General features: G+C 45.7%; 1 protein-coding gene across 10 annotated transcripts in view; it reads left to right on the top strand.

Moving 5' to 3' along the window:
• MYO1B (myosin IB) overlaps positions 1-20,375 on the top strand; it is a 189,605-nt gene that overhangs the window by 74,647 nt on the left and 94,583 nt on the right. The window lies entirely within an intron of this gene.

Genomic DNA, 20,375 nt, shown 5'->3' with positions numbered 1-20,375 from the left:
CAATTCCTGCTTAGGAGCAGGGCGGTCCATTCCCACTTCCAGCTTCAGTATTTTCATGAAGGATGCCCAAGGCTCTTGAATGTTTCTTTAGGAACTGATAGTTATTTTTAAAAGGTTTATTTCTATTTATTTGAAAGCGAGTCAGAGGGAGATAGACACATACACACACAAACGGTATGTGTGTGTGTGTGTGCACGCGTGCATGTGGCTAGTTTCATCTGCTGGTTCATTCCCCAAATGCCCACAGTAGCCAGGGCTGGGCCAGGCTGGCTGAAGCCACGAACACTGTGTGGGTCTCCCATGTGGGTGGCAGGAGCCCAGGCCCTTGAGCCCATAATTTTCTACCTTCCAGGATGTGAATTAGCAGGAAGTTGAGTTGGATCTGGCATAGCCAGAGTTGATCTTTTTTTTAAACAATTTATTTGAAAGGCAGAGACAGAAAAGACACACATGAATGCACACATACATACACACACACAGACACTATTTTTTTTTTAAAGATTTGAGAGAGTTACACACAGAGAGGCAGAATGAGAGAGTGAGTCTTCCATCTGCTTGTTCACTCCCCAGTTGGCTGCAATGGCTGGAGCTGCACCCATACGAAACCAGGAACCAGGAGCTTCCTCCGGGTCTTCCCATGTGGGTGCAGGTGCCCAAGCACTTGGGTCATCTTCTGCTTTCCCAGGCCATAGCAGAGAGCTGGATTGGAAGTGGAGCAGCCTGGACTCAAACCGGCGCCCATGTGGGGTGCCAGCACTGCAGGCAGCAGCCTCACCCGCTACGCCACGGCGCAAGCCCCAGAGACACTGTTTCCATCTGCTGGTTCACTCCCCAAATGCCTTGGGACCAAGAGCTCAATCCAGGCCTTCCACGTGGTGGAAGAAACCCAACTGCCTGAACCATTAAACCATCACCCACTGCCTCCCAGGATATGCATTAGCAGGAAGCTGGACTAGGAAGTGGAGCTGGGTCTTGAACCCAGATACTCCAACATGTGAAGGAGGCATCCTGAGTGATACTTTTTTTTTTTTAACTTTTATTTAGTAAATATAAATTTCCAAAGTACAGTTTATGGATTACAATGCCCCCTCCCCATACTTTCCCTCCCACTCGCACCCCTCCCATTTCCCGCTCCCTCTCCCATTCCATTTATTTGTAAGGCATAGTGACAGGGGTGTGGGGAAGAGATCCACTGGTTCACTCCTTATTTGACTGCAGTGGCAGGGGCCCAAGCACTTGGGCCATCATCTGCTGCTTTCCACAGTGAATTAGCAGGGAACTTGATTGAAAGAAGAGCAGCCAGGACTTGAACCACAGCTCCTATGTGGAATGCTGGCATTATAAGTAGCAGCTTAACCTGCTCCCCCGCAACAAAGCCCCTGCTCTCCTTCCCACACCAAGTCGTATCTTAACAGCTATGCCACATTCCCTCCCCTAGGAGTTGGTGGTTTTGAGCTTTTGCTTTGATTGCTCTCACAAGACATTCTTTCCCTCATATACCCTGCCTCATGTTTGATCACATAGTGTTGCTGCTACTTCTGGCTGCATGAGTATTTATGAGTATGGTTGTCTTGGCTTATTAATAGCAGAGGCTTGTGTGTATTTTGCTCATGCAGATAAGCATGTGGCTAAAAACAGGGATGCTCAAAATAGCAGAGTCTCATCTGAAGCCACAGAAATGTAAGAAATAAAAATGTTACCGAAGTATCAAGATGTTACAGATAGAAATTCTAAAATGAACACACACAGACCTTTGAGATTATGTGATGGGGTGAGTCATCGCTATCTGGCTACTCATTACCTGGAATTTAGGTAGAAGGAAAGAGGAAGTGTGGGAACATATGCTGGGCATTGTTCTGAACACAAAGAGGAAATGATATATGATGCTTTGAACATGGGCTTCCTGTTCATAACATACGGCGACTTTCATTATAACAATACCCTGTCAGTGCCTGGGAATGCTGCATTTTGTCTTGCAGTTTAGGTAGCATCAATGAATTTTTTTTTAATTTATTTAATGAGCATAACTTTCCAAAGTACAGCTTATGGACCACAATAGCCTCCTCCCCCCACCGTGTCTTCCCTCCCATCCACAACGCTCCCCTCTCCCACTCCCTCTCCCCTTCCCCTTCACATCACGATTAATTTTCAATTATCTTTATATACAGAAGATCAATTTAGCATATGTTAAGTAAAGATTACCACATTTTGCTCCCACACAGAAACATAAAGTGTAAAATACTATTTGAGTACTAGTTATAGCATTGATTAAACACCTAAGAGTAATTGTGTATTAATTACAGAGCTCAACCAGTAGTTTTAAGTAGAATATAAAATGCATCTTTTGTATTGTTGTGGCTTCCCCCCGACCTCCCTCCCTCCCGTGGCCCTCCCCTCACCCACTCCCTCTCCCATCCCGCCCTTCATCACGTTTCATTTTCAGTTACCTTCATATACCGAAGATCAATTTAGTATATACTAAGCAGGGATTTCAACAGGTTGCACTCACACAACCGAACCAGGTATAGGGTATTGTTCGACTAGTAGTGTTGTTTTTGAGTTTCATAGATAAACATATTAAGGACAGAGATCCTGCGTGGGGAGCATGAACCCAGTGACTCCCGTTGTTGATTTAACAATTGGCACTCTTATTTATGACGTCAGCAATCACCCGAGACTCTTGCTATGAGCTGTCTAGGCTATGGAAGCCCCTTGAGTTCACCAACTCTGAATTTGTTTAGTCAAGGCCATATCACAGTGGAGGTTCCTTCCTCCCCTCAGAGAAAGGCGCCTCTCTCCTTGTATCAATGAATTTTAAAGCCTGAAATTTTTGTCATTTCCTGTAACTAGAACTTTTTGTCTTTGATGTTTGCCATCTCTGTGGCATTGATCTTGAATGGAACTGAAATTAAAATTGGTCCAAAGTAAAAATTCTGGCTGTGCAAATAGAGAAGTTGGTCTGATAAATTTGTAGCCGGTTCTTCTCGCCTATGTTTTCCGTTCTGCCCTTTCCCAGGCACCCTGATCACCCCACTCTTCTCCCCACATTCAAATCCTATACAGCTTTCTGGATGCACCTTGGGTGATACCTCCGCTTGGAAGCCTCTTCCCAAAAGGCTCCTGAGTGGTCTGTACCCACAGTCTATGCCAAATAATATGTGATGATTACATGGTGCTGTCTTTATATTTATATTTATTTCATTGTTGCCTGTGTAAGTGTTAGATTGCTGTGAGAGTCACCCTATAGGGATCATATATAACAATTTGAAATTTTTTAAAATTCTTTTCCTCAAAGTGAATGTAGTAGCCGGTGCCGCGGCTCACTAGGCTAATCCTCCACCTTGCAGCGCCGGCACACCGGGTTCTAGTCCTGGTTGGGGCGCCGGATTCTGTCCCGGTTGCCCCTCTTCCAGGCCAGCTCTCTGCTGTGGCCAGGGAGTGCAGTGGAGGATGGCCCAAGTGCTTGGGCCCTGCACCCCATGGGAGACCAGGAGAAGTACCTGGCTCCTGCCTTTGGATCAGCGCGGTGCGCCGGCTGCAGTGTGCCGGCCGCGGCAGCTATTGGAGGGTGAACCAACGGCAAAAGGAAGACCTTTCTCTCTGTCTCTCGCTCTCTCACTGTCCACTCTGCCTGTCAAAAAAAAAAAGAAAAAAAAAAAGTGAATGTAGTTAAAGTTGGAAGGTAAAGAAACATTAACGGCTTGGAAAAGACTACAGAATTATTTGTCAATAAAGGAAAACGATATTGGAGTTTTGCAGGGGAGGTAGGAACATTCAGGTGCTTGGGCGGTGGGACGGAGGATAGCACGTGGATTTAGGGAGATTCAGTGTCCAACTTGAGCAGATCCGGAATCCATTCTAATAGCATGCATTAAGAGATTCTATTTCTATAAGATAAGTCAGGATAATAGGCCTTTGGAATTCCTCTTGGCTGATACTATGCTTCAACTGCAGTATTTTTGTTCGGCTAAATCTCTGTTTCTGTTTATAAACTGAAGATTTTCCTAGGTTTGTCAGTAGTTTCATTAGTAGTGTTGAATAATACAGTTGTACATGAATAAATTAAAATTTTCTGGGAAATCCTCAGTTATGTGCATGAGGGGACTGGTGAATTAGGAGGCAGATCTGGCTCATGCATCACTCAGTTACCTTCTCTCCTTTTTCCCCAGCAAAGAAAATCTCTACATATGTGTGTGGATTTTTGTCAAAAATACGTGAAGAATATGAATGCAAACGAATTATATCTCTTTGCATTTAAAATGGATTGGAGGCAGCTTACGATTTCATAGTCAATGTAATAAAACGAATGGTTTTTCTTTAAGTCAGAGCAAAGGAAACAGAAATGGATGAGCCCCAAGTGAAAGTTAATACCATGAGATCCTCTACAGCTTTTGAACTTGACCTTTCTTTTCCTGGTAGTCAAAGCAGAAAGGGAACTCTGATCAGCCACCACGTTACTTTTGCATGCAGAATGAAGGTGCGTGATTTGCTCGTCAGAAGCCACGTCTTTGTTGCCAGTTAGGTTTCCGAGACCTTTTTGTTACTTGACATACGATCAGAACAATGGTGTCATGAGCAGAACCTTCCAGAACTTCCCTGGGGAAGACGGACTGGCATGTTTAATGTAGGTTTTCTCACGTCACTTAGTGGAAGCAGAAGACTTCATATCAAAATGCGATTTAGGAGAAGTAGGTCTATAAGAGGTATAAGTCGGTGGCTGTCACTCGTGGCTGCTCATAAGAAGGCTGCAGTAGGAGGAAACAAGGCGTCTACTCCCGAAATGGTGGTGTGTCTTAGGATGTGAACTGCTGGGACCAGTGCCTGCTTACCAGTGCGTCGCTTGCCAGTGGTTTGATTTGACCAAAGAACAGAGGAACAGATGGATTGCGATTTTTCCTTGGCACTTCCAAGTTCTGTAATAGTTTTGTATATTCATTTACTTTTTTTTTTAAAGATATATTATTTATTTGAAAGGCAGAGTTGCAGAGATGGAGACAATGAGAGGGGAGAGAGATCTTCCATCCACTGGTTCATTCCCCGAGTGGTCACAATAGCCAGAGTTGGATCAGGCCAAAACCAGGAGCCAGGAGCTTCTTCCAGGTTCTCTACATGGGTGCAGGGTCCCAGACACCCGGACCATCTTGTGCTGCTTTCCCAGGCCATTAGCAGGGAGCTGGATCAGAAATGGGGCAGCCAGGACAGGAACCGGGCGCCCCTTATGGGATGTAGGCGCCACAGGCTGTGGGTTAATCCATTACGCCATAGCGTTGGCCCTGTACGTGTTTTCTTTGTCATAACTGGGCTTTGGATTGAAGGTGTCTGAAAATACCTGGAAATCATATTTTCTGGTAAGGGCCTTTGTTGTCAGTAAGTGACAGATCCTTAATTTTAAAACTCACTGAGTAACAGTTTGGGCTGTATTTGGTGAGAACCTAGGAAGCAAACCAAGGCTTGCTTCAGCAGATGGCCCCTCGCCTCTGTAGAGGTGTGAGTCCTCAGGCAGATGACAAATAGAAAGTTCTCTAGGCTGGAACTAGCGTGTGGTGGAGATCAGGCAGCTGTGTGGAGGGTGCAGGCATGCTTCCCAGTCTGTGGACCCGAGCAAGGCCCTAGGGTGTTACTAGTGCAAATGTAACCACGCTTCGGGTGCCTTTAAAAAGTAGTTTTTCAGTGACTATTTGCCTTGGTCTTCAAATAGAGTTTATATAAGCCAGCATTAGGGAGAATCCCTGAGCCCTACAAAGTAACCTAACTGAAAATTTTAGCTGGACCGTAAAATAGAGACCGTCTTCTCTTTAACTTTCCTTGAGCATTTGAAATCCTCAGAGCTCTCTTTGCAAGCATATGGATGTACACTTAGGTATTTTATATATATAAATGTGTGTGTGTGTGTATAGATACACACATGTACACTAAACATTTCTTTTCATTTCTCCTTTATTTGGTTGATTACAAATAACCAAAATTGTCGAGCAATCATAGACTTTGAACATTTTATGCAGTAATTTTATCCGGTTTTTTGCATGAAAGGGAGAAAAGATAACATTAGGAATCACTTGATGACTTAATTCTGAGCGCATACCACGTGTCGGACATTGTGCTCTGTGCTGAGTGAGTGAGTTGTGGTGCCTATCTTCAGGGAGAGAAGCTATTAAAATTCTTTCACACGTCAACCACCATGCGCTAAGGCCATCAGAGACGTGCAAAGGGATTCCTGCCAGGCTTAGGCGAGGGGTTCCCAGGAGATGAATCCGGAGGGGGAGCTGGGCCAGCCGGGGAGTGGGCCTTGCTTGCCTGGTCAAGGGTAGCGCCCCAGGAAGACATCCCTTAGGGTGGGGTCTGCACAGAGGAGCCTTGCCTGGTTTTGCTCTCTGGGTAACCAGCAGTCAGTCTGTGTACCTATAAAGAAAGCTTTTGTCTTGAAGCTAGAAGCTTTGTTGAGCTGATGGGCTGTAATAGCTCCCACACGTGGAATCTGCCCCTGCATTGGCTCCGCCCATTGCTGTCATTCAGGATCCCTGGCCCTTCCCGACTGCTGCTGGAGGCTTGTTGCTTGATCCTTCCCTTCTTGTAGGAGGTTAAGCAGTTTCTGAGCGGTTGGTGGTCGTTAAGGCTGCCCTTTTCCCCCTGGGGTCCTGGCAGTAAATACTGCCTGCTGGTATGAGTGTGTTTCTTCTGGAGGTATCCGTAATCCGTGTATGTGGTATTCACTGTGGTGGCGTTCTCGTGCCCATGATGCCGACATGCTGACACGCAGGTCGGGAGTGCTCTGAACTTGACTTCGTTTTGCAGCTGTGCTGTCCATGATGGAACGTGCGAGAGTGGTTAGGAGCCTTTTGTGACCGTCGGGGCACTTTGTTTATCAACAGGAAATCTTCGTCTTGCAGTCATGTGGTTTCCTAGCTCTCTAACCGGAGGGCCCTGGCCAGGCTCTGCTAGAGTGATGGAGAGGCAGACAGGCAGGGAAGAAAGCCTTCAGGCCAAGTGACCTGGGGTAGTTTTGATTTGTCCTTTCTTATGTGGTCACTTTGCAGCCATTTTTGATATGCAAATTTTTTTGCATTTTTTTCCAAAAAGACATTAGGTACTAGTAATCAAATTGTGGGCATAATGGATGTGGAATTTTGAGCTTCCCTTGTCTTATTATTGAAGGCCCTTCCCAAGGATTGGGACTGAGACTGGGAAGGGGAGGGAATGGGAGTGAGAATTGTCACACCCACGTAAGAAGTGGTCCTATGTTGACCATGCTTCGCTTCGGGGGCTCTCGGTCGCTCTAAGCCTGGAGCCCACTTACTCTCTAGAGTGATTGGGAGGCAGCTTCCATCTCCATGGTCCAGATTTTAATCCTCTGGTTTCCCCCTTGAGTTGCTGGTTTTCTTTTTAAAATGAAGACATGTCATTGCAGCATAGTGGGTTAAACCACCGAGACCGGCATCTCATATCTGAGAGCCGCTTTTCTTTTTTTAAAAGATTTTATTTATTTGAGAGAGTTACAGAGAGAGGGAGAGTCAGAGAGGTCTTCCATCTGCTGGTTTACTCCCCAAATGGCTGCAATGGCCAGAGATGAGCTGATCTGGAGCCAGGAGCTTCTTCTAGGTCTCCTACACCAGTGCAGGGGCCTAAGCGATTGGGCCATCCTCCACTGCTTCCCCAAGCCACAGCAGAGAGCTGGATCAGAAGAGGAACAGCTGGGACTAGAACCGGTGCCCATATGGGATGCCAGTGTTTCAGGTGGATTAACCTACAGTGCCACAGGGCCAGCCCTGAGTGCTGCTTTTGATCCAGTTTCCTGCTAATGCACCCGGAAGGCAGCAGATGATGGTCCGAGTACTTGGGCCCCTACCACTCCCATGGCAGACCCAGATGGAGTTCCTGGCTCCTGTCTGGTCTGGTCCAGGCTCGGCTGTTGAGGACATTTGGGGAATGAATTACTGGGTGGGAGATCTCTCCCCACCTGCTGCCCCACTTCCACCCCCACCACCTCCCCGCCCCTTCCACCTTGATTCTACCTTTCAAGCAAATTTAAGTAATCTTTGCAAAAATTAAAAACAAAGAGATGGTTTGGGCTGTGGCGTAAACGTGCTATAAAATATCCCTAACACCAGTTGCAGGAGTTTGTATGGAGCCTTCCAGACTGGGTCTGCTCACGTGATCACAAGATATGCAGCAAGCCCATCACTGACTTTGGGGTGGTGGAAGAAAGTAAATGTTTATTGCAAAGTTCAGAGCAAGAAGCCAGGCAGCTGTTGCTTAATTCCCAGGCTCCCTGAGGGATTAGGAGTAAAGATTCTTACAGACTGAGGTTGGAGTTGAGAGGTGCACGTTCAGTTTGTGTCCGAGTCTCTGGTTGGACTGCAGTGCTTCTGGCCCTCCTTTGATTGGTTGGTGAGATTGTGTCTGTGTTAGGGAATTTTGATGCCAGAGTGGGATCAAGACTTGGGGCTACGTGCAGGTGGTGATTACTTATTGCTCAGGGCCTGGGGTTCCTGGAACAGAAAGCCCCCTAGACGAAAGCAAACATCAAGATGTTATCTACAGGGGAGATAAATGACTCCTTGAGTCTTGTGATCCAGACCCTGTAGGGCTGGCTGCGCAACACCCTCAGTTCAGTGAGCTGATTTGAGTTAGAGGTTGATTTGCAATCATAAAAGCAGGGCAAGGAAATTCAGCCAAGGGTAGGCGGCTGGGAGACGGTGGGAGGCTAGGTCTGCATCCAAGGCGCTGAACAGGGGCTGAGTTTCACCAGGACTTGTTTTCTCTTTGGAAATCTGGAGGAAGGGTTTCTACATTTTGCCTGTGTCTTGAATTTACCAACACTGATTTGAATAGGCACTTATTAAACCCTGCGTGCTGTGAGGGAGGGAACCTGTGGGCCATGTTAGAATCCCCTTCAATCCAGACTGCCTAGGAAAGCCTCAGATGGACTGTTAACATTCCTTTTTGGTACCCAAGCAAAGCACGTACATTCTTTTTTTATTATTTATTTTTTTGACAGAGTGGACAGTGAGAGAGAGAGAAAGGTCTTCCTTTTGCCGTTGGTTCACCCTCCAATGGCCGCTACGGCCGGCGCACCGCGCTGATCCGAAGCCAGGAGCCAGGTGCTTCTCCTGGTCTCCCATGCGGGTGCAGGGGCCCAAGGACCTGGGCCATCCTCCACTGCACTCCCTGGCCACAGCAGAGAGCTGGCCTGGAAGAGGGGCAACTGGGACAGAATCCGGCGCCCCGACCGAGACTAGAACCCGGGGTGCCGGCACCACAGGCGGAGGGTTAGCCTAGTGAGCCGCGGCGCCGGCCAAGCATGTACATTCTTAAAATCAGAGTACGCCTCAGAACCATAGTTTTGGGGAGCAGAACTGATCTAACTTTGCTTTGAAATCTAACAAATTTGTTATAGAAATGCCTCAAAGCAAAAAGTTGAAGCTGGCTGCCGTGGGGCCAGTGTATCAGGAATGGAGGAGAGGCATGGTGAGGAGTGAAATGACATGGGGGTGGCTTGTGACCATGTCCTGCTCAGACACAGACAGCCCTTTTCAGAGGTTTTGAAGGCCAGGCACAGGCACAAGGAGCTCATCTGAGGCGATGACGAAGCGGGTGATGGGAAGGAGCGGGTGGATTTGAGAGGGGTTGGTGCCTGGATGAAAAAGGAAAACAACCTTTTACTTTAAAAAAAAAAAATGCTTATTTCTGGTCCAGTGTTCCTCTCCTACTTGAGGGAATGGTTTTGTTTCCAATGAGCCCTGTACCCTAAGTGTCTTGTCCTCATGTAACTGAATCGTTGTCCAGGTCTGCAGTGCAGGATTTCTCTGAGCTGCACACCCGAGGGCTGGGACCATGCATGGCCTTTGTATTCCTCTGCCGGATACACTCCTGCCACGTAAATGTTCCCTGAATTCAAGTTATTCCCACGTTTCCTGAACTCTTTTCAAGTTATTTCCCATATGGGTCTTCCTTCAGAGTATCTTGATAGGAATTTAGCTATTAACCAAGAAGTCCTGGTATTTTAAATTTTTTTTATTGCCTTGCCATTTTGCTTTCCATTCTCCACAGTGATACATGCAAATCCCGACATTCCATGGCATACACACAATGGTCTGTGTGTACATGCATGTATCTGTTTATATTCGGGCATCTCATCAGTGTTGATCGACTTAATTGGATTCTGCAGCCACTTTATGCAGTGGCCACAGATCTGGCTCTGAAATGCAAATACACTTGCGACTTTGAGTCTATAAGGGAAGGCCCCAAGTTTAGCTCCAGGTGCTGGGGGTTTTGTTGGGTGCTTATTGTACTTCAGATACTGTACAGGTCACTTTATAAACACCCTCTGCAGAGCCCTGTGAGGTTTGAATCTGAAACCAAAGTTTGAAAAAGGTGATAACCTTTCACTCCCTCTCCTTGGTGCGTTTTTTTTTTAAACCAGAGCAGTGTGTACTTGGGGTTCCAGTTCACGTGCTATCTGCATCAGTGCCTTCTGTGATAACCGCGGCCAGATCTCGCTGTACAGATTCTGTAGTTCATGGGGCCTGGCCAGGTCCCAGCGCGGTGCTTTGCGCTGTGGGGGGCTCTCCTGTGTCCTGCCCTCCACTGGCCCAAAGCTGTGACCTTCCCATCATCACATCCTGTGTACCTGGGAGGCACTGGCTCGCTGTCACAGTGGTTCACATCTGAATGTGATGAACACGCAATGTTTACCTTGCTAACTATTTGGGCCATGGATGTGCAGAACCTTAGATCAGTGTTCAAAGTTAGGTAGAGGAGAAAGCACAGAATGCGGCTTATGAGGCGTTAAGTCAATAGGGAACATCTGTCCATGACAAATAATCATTTTAAGAGCATATCCTTTTAAAAATTTGAGAGGCAGGCTCGCTCACTTGCTGTCTGTCTCTCTCACACACACACACACACTACCACACCCACACCCGCCCACCACCACCACCACCAGCAGCCACCACCACCACCTGCAGGTTCACTTGTCAAATGCCTTCAGCAGCCAGGCCTTGGCTGGGTAGGGCTGGGTCAAAGCCAGGAGCTAAGAACTGGGAATACAATGCAGGTGTCACAGAGGTGACAGGAACCCAATTTCTTGGCTCTTCATCGCTGCCTCCCAAGGTCTACATTGGCAGGAAACTAGAGTCAGGAGCCAGAGCTGGGAATTGAACCCAGCCATCTTAGCTACCAGGTTCAGTGCCATCTCCTTCTGTACTTTAATAAGTAAAATGTCATGTTTGACATTAATTCCTAAAGGTGATTAGGAAGGGCTCTGAAGTAACTTCACTTGGAATAAATGTTTCTTGAATTTAGTCTTATTTAATAAAGTCATAAAAATTGATGATGAGATTCATTGAAATAAGCTATTTTGCCAAAAATTATGAAATGTGTATGCTGGGAATTGTTGGCAATATGTTTAAATAGTATTTACCTTGAGTCAGAGTGGCTGTTCCTGTAGACTATAACTGTAATTATTTTAATGAGAGTTGGGTAATCAAAGATAATTGTTAGATGCTTTTGTTAAAAGAGATACTAAAAATAGTTCAAGGGCTTATTGAATTTGAATTAAGATCCTAATTGTGCGTTTGTTTCTTCCCCACATCAGGTGTGTTTTGTTAGTTTCTGGACAGGGGAAATAACATAATTTCCTCTTTGCTCTGCTTCCTTCCAGCCTCTGTTCTTTCATGGGGCTTGAGGTTCAGGTTTTGCAGCTGTAGGTGACATACCTCTCTCAGTTGGAGTCATTTTGCCATTTCCTGAATGCCTCTAGGAGCTTGCTCATGTGTTGATTAGCTTCTCCCACCTCTCCTTTTGGGGGACCAGGGTGTCTTTCCCCTTCGATGTTACGCCTCTAGAGCACAGAGTCACTTCATCGGCGTGCGGTGCCCCTCCCCTCGACGATATCCATGAATGCACTCGGGAACCGCCTGGCCCGTGCCCTGACATTCCTTTCCATTTCAGTATGAAGGATCCCGCTCTCCTCACTTGTGAGCTAAGACCCTCTTAGGCTTGAATCTCTCGCCAGGCCCAGGCAGGATGCTGCCACTGTGGAGGGCCTTCCCCCGAGACTCTCCTGCGCAGGGTATTTCTGGGTACTGTTTTCTTTAAGCAGCAGAAGTTTTCAGAAGGAAGTCCTCAGCAGCACTAGGAATTAGCGCTGAATTCCAGAGAGCAGCTTCCAGGCCCTGGAGGCAGATGTTTCCTCCTCCTGCTCTCATATCTGAAGCCCAGTCCTTTCCTGCCTGGGTAATTGAGTCTCCCTTAACCTCTTATCTACTTCCTAATGCCCGTCTCCAATACCTGGCTGTCTTTTGCAGTCCACCTTGGAGAAAGAGACACCCCTGTGGCAGGGCACCTGCCTATCAGTCCAGTAGAGGCAGAGGTGCTTGTTCTGTTGGGTGACCCTGCCACAGCCAGCCCAGCGCTGGGCCGACTTGGGGGTCTCTGTAGTGGTGTTCAGAATGGCCCATGAGGACTATGAGTATGCCCCAACTTTCTTCATCACAAGAGGATTTTAAAAATACCATAAAATCTTAGAAGAACACTGCCCCTTGAATTTTGCATTATTTTCTGTCAATTCCCTGTGAACTTGTAGAATAAAGAAGTTTGCTTATTAACTCTAATGCTAAAGTATAAGAATTCCCTATCTAATTATACAGGGATTCCTGTTTTAAAACATTCTAATGTGTGAACCATCTCATACACATAACACATTTAAATATTGTGATTTTTGTCCTCTTACTGGTTATTCTTGACAGTCAAGATTAAAAAAAATTTTTTTGGAATGGGGTCTAGTTTTTGAAAATCAGTGTGGTTCTAAAAGATGAAACTTTTGCCTGTTTTTCATGTCCTATTTTATATTCCCAATTTTAAGCTTTGTTTGATGCCTTACTGTTCTCATTTCAACACAGATGTCATTTTAAAGTGATTCTCCCCAGTGATATTATGTAGCCAATAGAAGCAAGCTTCTGCCAATGACCGAGCCTGAAGAAAGCAACATGGCTACTTGCTATGGTTATTTATGTTGAGATAGAGGAATGTATATGGACTTAGAAAATGTTGTCAGAGCAGTTTTAGGAAATGGTTGCAGCTCATTTTTAACATAAATCTCCCTTGTGCTTTGCTGTACGTCATGGCATTGCATCTTTCCATTGTCGGGATGACAACCAGAAACCTTGCTGAGTTTAGAGCTCAAATGTGTAAAAATAAAACCAAGATACTTTTTAAAAAATTGTTTTGAATGATATGCCATTTTCATCTTATTTCCTTTCAATTTAATTTTATATTTAAGTGTGACTCCTGTATATAGCATATAGTTGAATCTTGTTTTTTGAATCCATTGTAGCATTACTTGCCTTTTATTGTAGTATTTTGTCCATTGACATTTAATATAATTATTGATATAGTTGGTTCAATACAAAGTCCAAATTGTTGAAGCACACAAGGTGTAGGCATTTTTTTTTTTAGTTACTTAGTTTAGAAATATCCAGTTTTTGTGGCTGAATCAGAGCTAGAGAGGAAGAGAAATACATTGAAATTAGTAGCTCTCAAATGTGAATGAAATTTAAAGTAGGCTATTTTAGGAGGGTTCAATTCAAAAGGGGATTTTCCCTAGAGTGATTCAGAAATACTCCAGGGTTCAGGAATGAATGAAAGGGAATGCCATTTTGAGAGCTCCTGAAGAAAATGATTTGAAATGAGAAGAAAGACTTATCCGAGTTCAGCAGTTTCCCGAGACGAGCTTTGTTCTCTTAGACGGTTTGGCCGGTGAAGAGGACCAGTGAACGTCCCAAGGGTGGGTTCGGTGCTCTGGAGGACAACTTCTCACCGAGTCCTTGGAAGAGCCAGAGAGGCTGCATAAGCTTTAGGTGGCGGTGGTGATGGATCCGGGTGTCGCCAAGATCTTTTCCACTTTGCCCTTGAAGCAAAGCAAACTTAGAAAATGGCAGGGTGGGGAGCATATGGTTTTGGGAACAGACGCCCTGCTGCTGCTCCTGATGACGGTGAAAGCAGACCCACTATGATTAACACTGTGAACGGAAATAAGATGGGAGAGGACGTAAATACCAGCTAGGCCATCTTGGACGTGCATCCCGACACTCCACCCTGACGACAGGAAATGACACGTGTGCCCCAAGCCAAACTGCTCAAACCCACACATGATGGCTACAGCTGTTTGGAAGCATTCAGTGGACATGGTGCTGGGGGAATTTGGCTCCGGGTGAACAACCATGGAGCTGACCCGGAAATGAGGGGAGCCGGTGACTGACTGCATGTCAGGCTCTCTATTCTTAGAGCGGGGCTGGAAGGCAGAAGTGGCAGAGAAAGCCATGCTCTTGATGTGGCGGGACAGAGACCACGCTGCCTCCCTTCCATTATCACCGTTATCTCATAATTAGCCGTTCACTTCTGTGTGTGGTAAATAACCACGCTGACATGGTCACAGAATAACGAGAAGCATGTGGGGCACAACTGTTTCTAACTAAAAGCTCCTCTAAAGAGTTATTTAGGTTCTGTAATTACAGAGTTATTTGCAAGCCGGGCATGTGGTTTTAGTTTTTAGTTATAAATGGCCTCGCTGATGATGGGTACGTGCTAATGTTGCCAGAGAAGAGAACAAGATTGAGAGGAGGGCTTGTGTGCTTTGAGACCCTCCCTTTTGGCATTTTGTAAAAAGGTGAAGTCAAGATCTGGGTTTATAAAGAAGCCTGATGACTTTTATATTGTACATGAGATGGTTGTGTCAGTAGGACAAGCCAGTTTTCCTAGTCTGGAGTACTTTAATTGGTACATTTTCATGTCACTGTGAAATCAGGGGCTCTCTAGTGTCCTAAAATAATAAATACTCTTTTTTAGCCTCTATGTTGTATTAAAATCATGCTCTCCATGAGAAGATTCAGGCCCTGTCTTTCCCAATGGATGGGCAGAAAAACCCCCAGTGTTCACCTTAGGTGTTTGACGCGAAATAAACGCACAGCAGGGTCATTGGTGATCTTGTAAAGCTGCTGGGTGCGCGTGCGCGCGTGTGTGTAAATGTGCATCCATGTGAAGGTGCCTGCGTCATGGGTGTGTTTGAAGTCACTTTGCATTATTTTGGATCTAGTTATAGTGTAACTATGAAGCTAAATGTTAGTCCTACAGGGAGGGGACAAAGGCCCGTGTTAAACAGTCCCCGGAGAGTGAATGCGTATGGTTGGGAGACTTTCTGTTTCTCGCCAGCCAGGATGATGAAGGTGGCATCTCTGTCGGGAGGAAAACCAGCAAGAAATCAAAGCGCTGCTCTCCTTTCCTGCTTGAAGGCTGTAGAAGAAACGAATTCCCTAATGTTTGCCGTTCTTCACGGAGCTGCCTCCAGCAGTGACTCTGCCACTGCTTGGAGAGAATCCGCTCACTCATTGGTTCATTCATTCCTGACTTGGCACTGATCACATTTTGTGTTTTTATCTCTGTGGATAGCACAGCGATTGCTTAGATAGAAAAGCTCCGTGCAGAGGAGATTAAAAGGGATAAGAGGATGTGTACGTGCCTAATTATGGCACAGAATGATTTCCTGACAATTATTCAGGACTTTGCAACTTTCAGAGTGCTTTTTACACACATTTATGTGGTCCTCTAATTGCAGGTACGTGACTACATTCCCCATCTTGTAGGTGACAAAACCAGGTTTCAGCCAGGGTGAATAACTTGCCTGAGGTCACACAAGTGGTTAAGGTGCAGAATTGGGGACAAGGGACTCTCATCTGGGATGTGTTCTGCCTTCATATGAGGGTACTTCAGGAAGGCCCTAGAAAGATACAATTAAAATCTAATTTTATTTTGGTGCAAGAAATTTTTAAAATCCAGGCATAGTTTTTCCATGCATTTTTCCATGAACTTTCTGAAGATTCCACATATTCATGGTCTTTTCCACTGTCCCACATGGGGAGCCAGAGAACCCTAGAAGCAACTGAGGCCCTGAGCTGTCTTGGAGCACCAGCAGAGCTGTGGTTGTCTAGTGAGTGAATGCAAGGGCTTTGAGGAACAGAGATTAGTGTACACCATTCAGTAGGATAAGTTGAGCAGCGAGTCACTCACAAGAGACCCTGGTGCCAGATACTTTCAATCTTTGTCTTTTGTTTTTCAACAAATGCCCTCACAGTCTGTTTACTACCTGGAAAGCTACAGACTCTTTGGTGTGTGGGTCCTGTCCATCCACAGGACCTCCTTGTTGTCCAGCTGGGGGAGAGGCTGTGTTCACAAGGAGCTGCTAGAGGAGGAGATGATGAGTGGGGAAGGATGTGTTTCCTGAAACTCTCAGGTTTAAGTCGGGTCCCTCCTGAGAAAGGGATCACGGGCTGCTTGTGTTACTTCTCAAGATCACTTTTCTTTGAGGCTAACATTTTGCGGAGTTGTGATGAAGATTCAATCTGATCATGAACATGAGGGCACCTGGCTCCTTTTTTTTTTCCTTTCCTTTTATTACTTTTTAAAGATTTATACATTTATTTGAAAGGCCGAGTTAGAGAGATGGAGGGAGAGAGAGATCTTAGATCCACTGGTTCACTCCCCAAATAGCCACAATGGCCAGGGCTGGGCCCGGCCAAATCCAGGAGCCAGGAGCTTCTTCTAGATCTCCCATGTAGGTGCAGGGGCCCAAGCACTTGGGGCATCTTCAGCTGGTTTCCCAGGTGCAGTAGCAGGGAGCTGGATCAGAAGTGGAGCAGCCAGGGCACAAACCAGTGCCCAAATGGATGCCAGTGCTGCAGGTGGCGGCTTAAAGAACTATGCCACAGTGCCGGCTCTGACACCCGGCTCCTTGAAGGTGCTCAGTCAGTTGTCAGTATCATTGTTTCACATACCTTCTGAAGAAAGCCACAGTGCTGAGTGGCTTGGAGGACCCTCTGCAGTCTGATGGCCAGACTGAAAATCTTCCTGTATTCTAGCTTGCCACCATTCTTCCTGCTTCTAGACGGTACCTGGTCACCTTGTCATGTATCTAAGGGGCAGAGGACAGGGGCCGGGTCTGACTCCACTGTGTCATGCTGGCCCCGTGGCCTCGGCAAGTGATGTCTTCGTTTTGTGCCAGTCTTGTTGTGAGATTGAAGCACAGAGGGCTTGGGAGCTGTTCTGGTACATGGTAAATGGCACTATTAGTAGTTGTAATTGCTGTGGTCTGACCTGGACACGTGCCTGTTTGTAGTCCTGCAGCGTGGCCTCAGCTCCATTGTTCTTCATTTGGACCTGCCCAGCTCTTTCTCCTTATGCTCTGCCTTCCTTATGACATGGGACTGCACAGAACCCTCATCCCCATCTTCCCTTATGTTTTGGCCTAAAAGCCTGTTTTGCTAATTCATTCTTTTTTTTTTCTAGTTAATTCTTTTTTTCTTTTTTTATGTATCTCATAAATACAACATTAGGAACATAATTCTTCCCACTGTACCCGCCCTCCCACCCACTCCCCAACCCCCTTCCTCTTCCCTCTCCTGTTTAAGTTCAAGAAAAAAAAAAGCAAAAAGAAAAAGAGTGGAATAAAAAGAAGTGTTCCAGGCCGGCGCCGCGGCTCAATAGGCTAATCCTCCGCCTAGCGGCGCTGGCACACCGGGTTCTAGCCCCGGTCGGGGCACCGGATTCTGTCCCGGTTGCCCCTCTTCCAGGCCAGCCCTCTGCTGTGGCCAGGGAGTGCAGTGGAGGATGGCCCAGGTGCTTGGGCCCTGCACCCCATGGGAGACCAGGAAAAGCACCTGGCTCCTGGCTCCTGCCATCGGATCAGCGCGGTGCGCCGGCTGCAGCGCGCCGGCCGCGGTGGCCATTGGAGGGTGAACCAACGGCAAAGGAAGACCTTTCTCTCTGTCTCTCTCTCTCTCACTGTCCACTCTGCCTGTCAAAAAAAAAAAAAAAAAAAAAAAAAAAAAGTGTTCCTCAACGGTCTAGACAAGGGCTGTTCTCTTACTGTTCGAAGGTGAGTTCACTTTTCCCCCTTCCTCTTTTCCCTTCCTTCCTCCCCTTTCTTTCCTTTTAGAAGCTTAATTGTCTTTAAGAAGAACCCAAGGATAAGACATTTTTGCGAGCTCTTAGACATACCTATAACTTATGAGACATGATAATATCCTCCCTTTAATTCACTAAATGGAAGTGATTTTGGGGAAAAAGTTTTAGTATTAAGTCTCATGATACAACTCTTTGAAGATAGACATCCTGCGTGGGAAGTTAGTGTGCAGTGACTCTTGTTTATTTAACAAATAACACTCCTCATGTACAACATCAGTGATCACCCAAGGCTCTTGATGTGAGCTGCCTTGGCTATGGAAGCCTTTCGGATCCTCTAGCTCTACAAGGCCATAAGCAAAGTGGAAGTTCTCTCCTTCCTTCAGAGAAAAGTACATCCTCCTTTGGTGGCCATTTCTTTCCATTGGGGTCTCACCCACAGGGGTCCTTTATGTGGGACATTTTTTCCCGGAGTTTCTTGGCTTTTCATGCCTGAAATGCTCCCCCTGGACTTTCCAGACTGGAATGCCTTAAGGGCTGATTGTGAAGTTGGAGGCTACTTAAAGCGTTTGTCATTCTATGAGTTGTCCCCATAGATTGCTTCCCATGTTGGAGCCTTCACTCCTTTTTAATTCTATTATTGTTTCCAAACACTTAGTCCTATTTATATGATCACTGTAACACTTGATCCTATCTTATGGTCACTTTACTAGTTATTCCTATCCATTTGATTTTATAACACTTATGCTGCTATTTTTATCAGCTAGCTTAAGGGATTTTGGGGTCCTATGGCTAGTTGTTAAGCTGTACCCTTAGAAGTAAGTCCATAGGACTATACTGCTTTACAGTTGTGAACTGCATACATTTCACAATTATAACTTTAGGATCTTAGTAATTCTTCCCATTGTACCAGCCCTCCCACCCTCGCTGCAACCTGCATTTCCTCTTCCCTTTCTTATTTTCACTCTTATTCTTTACAAAGATCTGTTTTTAATGAACTTTATACATATATGATGAACTGTGTTAAGTATAGCGTTCAATGAATCGTATGAAAAAAGATAAGGAAAATATTATAAAGGAAAAAACCAAACATACAGAATAAGAAGCTGTTCAACAGTCAAGAGAGGGGCTGTTCCAAATCATTGCTTCTCATAGTGTCCATTTCATTTCTACTTGTCGCCTTTTAGGTGCTCTATTATACTTACCAGAGATCAGGGAGAACATGGAATTTGTCCCTTTGGGACTGGCTTATTTCACTAAGTGTGATGTTTTCCAGTTTCATCCATTTTGTTGCAAATGACTGGACTTTTTTTTTTTTTTTTGGTATTTTTTTACTGCTGTGTCGTATTCCATGGTGTACATATCCCATAATTTCTTTATGCAGTCTTCAGTTGATGGGCATTTAGGTTTATTCCATGTCTTAGCTATTGTGAATTGAGCTGCAATAAACATGCAGGTGCAGGCAACTGTTTGATATGGTGATTTCGTTTCCCTTGGGTAAATTCCCAGGGGGTGGGATGATGGCTGGGTCATATGGTAGGTCTATATTCAGATTTCTGAGTTTCTCCACACTGTCTCCGGTAGCGGCTTTGCCAGTTGACATTCCCACCAGTGGTAGGTTAGGTTACCTTTTTCCCCACATCCTCACCAGCATTTGTTATTTGTTAATTTTTGTCTGAAAGCCATTCTAACTGGGGTGAGGGGAAACCTCACTGTGGTTTTGATTTGCATTTCCCTGATGGCTGGTGATCCTGAGCATCTTGTCATGTCTGTTGGCCGTTTGGATTTCCTCTCCTGCTAATTCATTCCTTAGGACTGCCTTTGCTACCTCTGGAAGATTCTCTGCTCTATTCTGCACCGTGCTGAGGTCCCTGCCTTGCTCTGCATGTTTCCCGGGTGTCTTTACCATGGGTTTCACGTGGTGGGTTGCCACTTTCGCTGTGTTTTCCTCCCTTGCTTTTGACAGAGAACTCATGAAAGAAAGGGCCAGCTATTAACTCTGTCTTCATTCCTAGCTTCTTCCTGACCATAGACCCTAAAAGAGTATATAGTAATCCATCAATTAGAAGAGGAACTTTACCTATCGTAAATACATTATCATGTTGTTAGGGTTATTTTCCAGTTAGCTGGGAGGGGCCAAGTTTACTGTATTAGTAGATTTTGAGGAGGTGAAGGCCTGACCTCCCTTCCTTGATAAGAGGTTCTTTGTCTTCCTAAGGCAGGGTGAGCTTGGGGGGCCTTCAGGACAAGAACCATGGTTAGCCTAATAGTAGCACTCTGCCTCTGGTAGCTGTTAGGGTTTCTGTTGTTTGTAAAGGTGAGTTCTAGATTTAGCTCAGTGGTAGTAATGTCAGTTATTTGGTATTTGATAGTATGTTCCTAATGTTTGAAAAGAGTTTTTTCCCTTATTGTTTTAATTAAAA

This window comes from Oryctolagus cuniculus, chromosome 3 (assembly GCF_964237555.1).
Source record: "Oryctolagus cuniculus chromosome 3, mOryCun1.1, whole genome shotgun sequence".
Taxonomy (NCBI): domain Eukaryota; kingdom Metazoa; phylum Chordata; class Mammalia; order Lagomorpha; family Leporidae; genus Oryctolagus; species Oryctolagus cuniculus.
The sequence above is the reverse complement of the archived record's forward strand: the minus strand, read 5'-3'. Positions and strand labels throughout refer to the sequence as shown.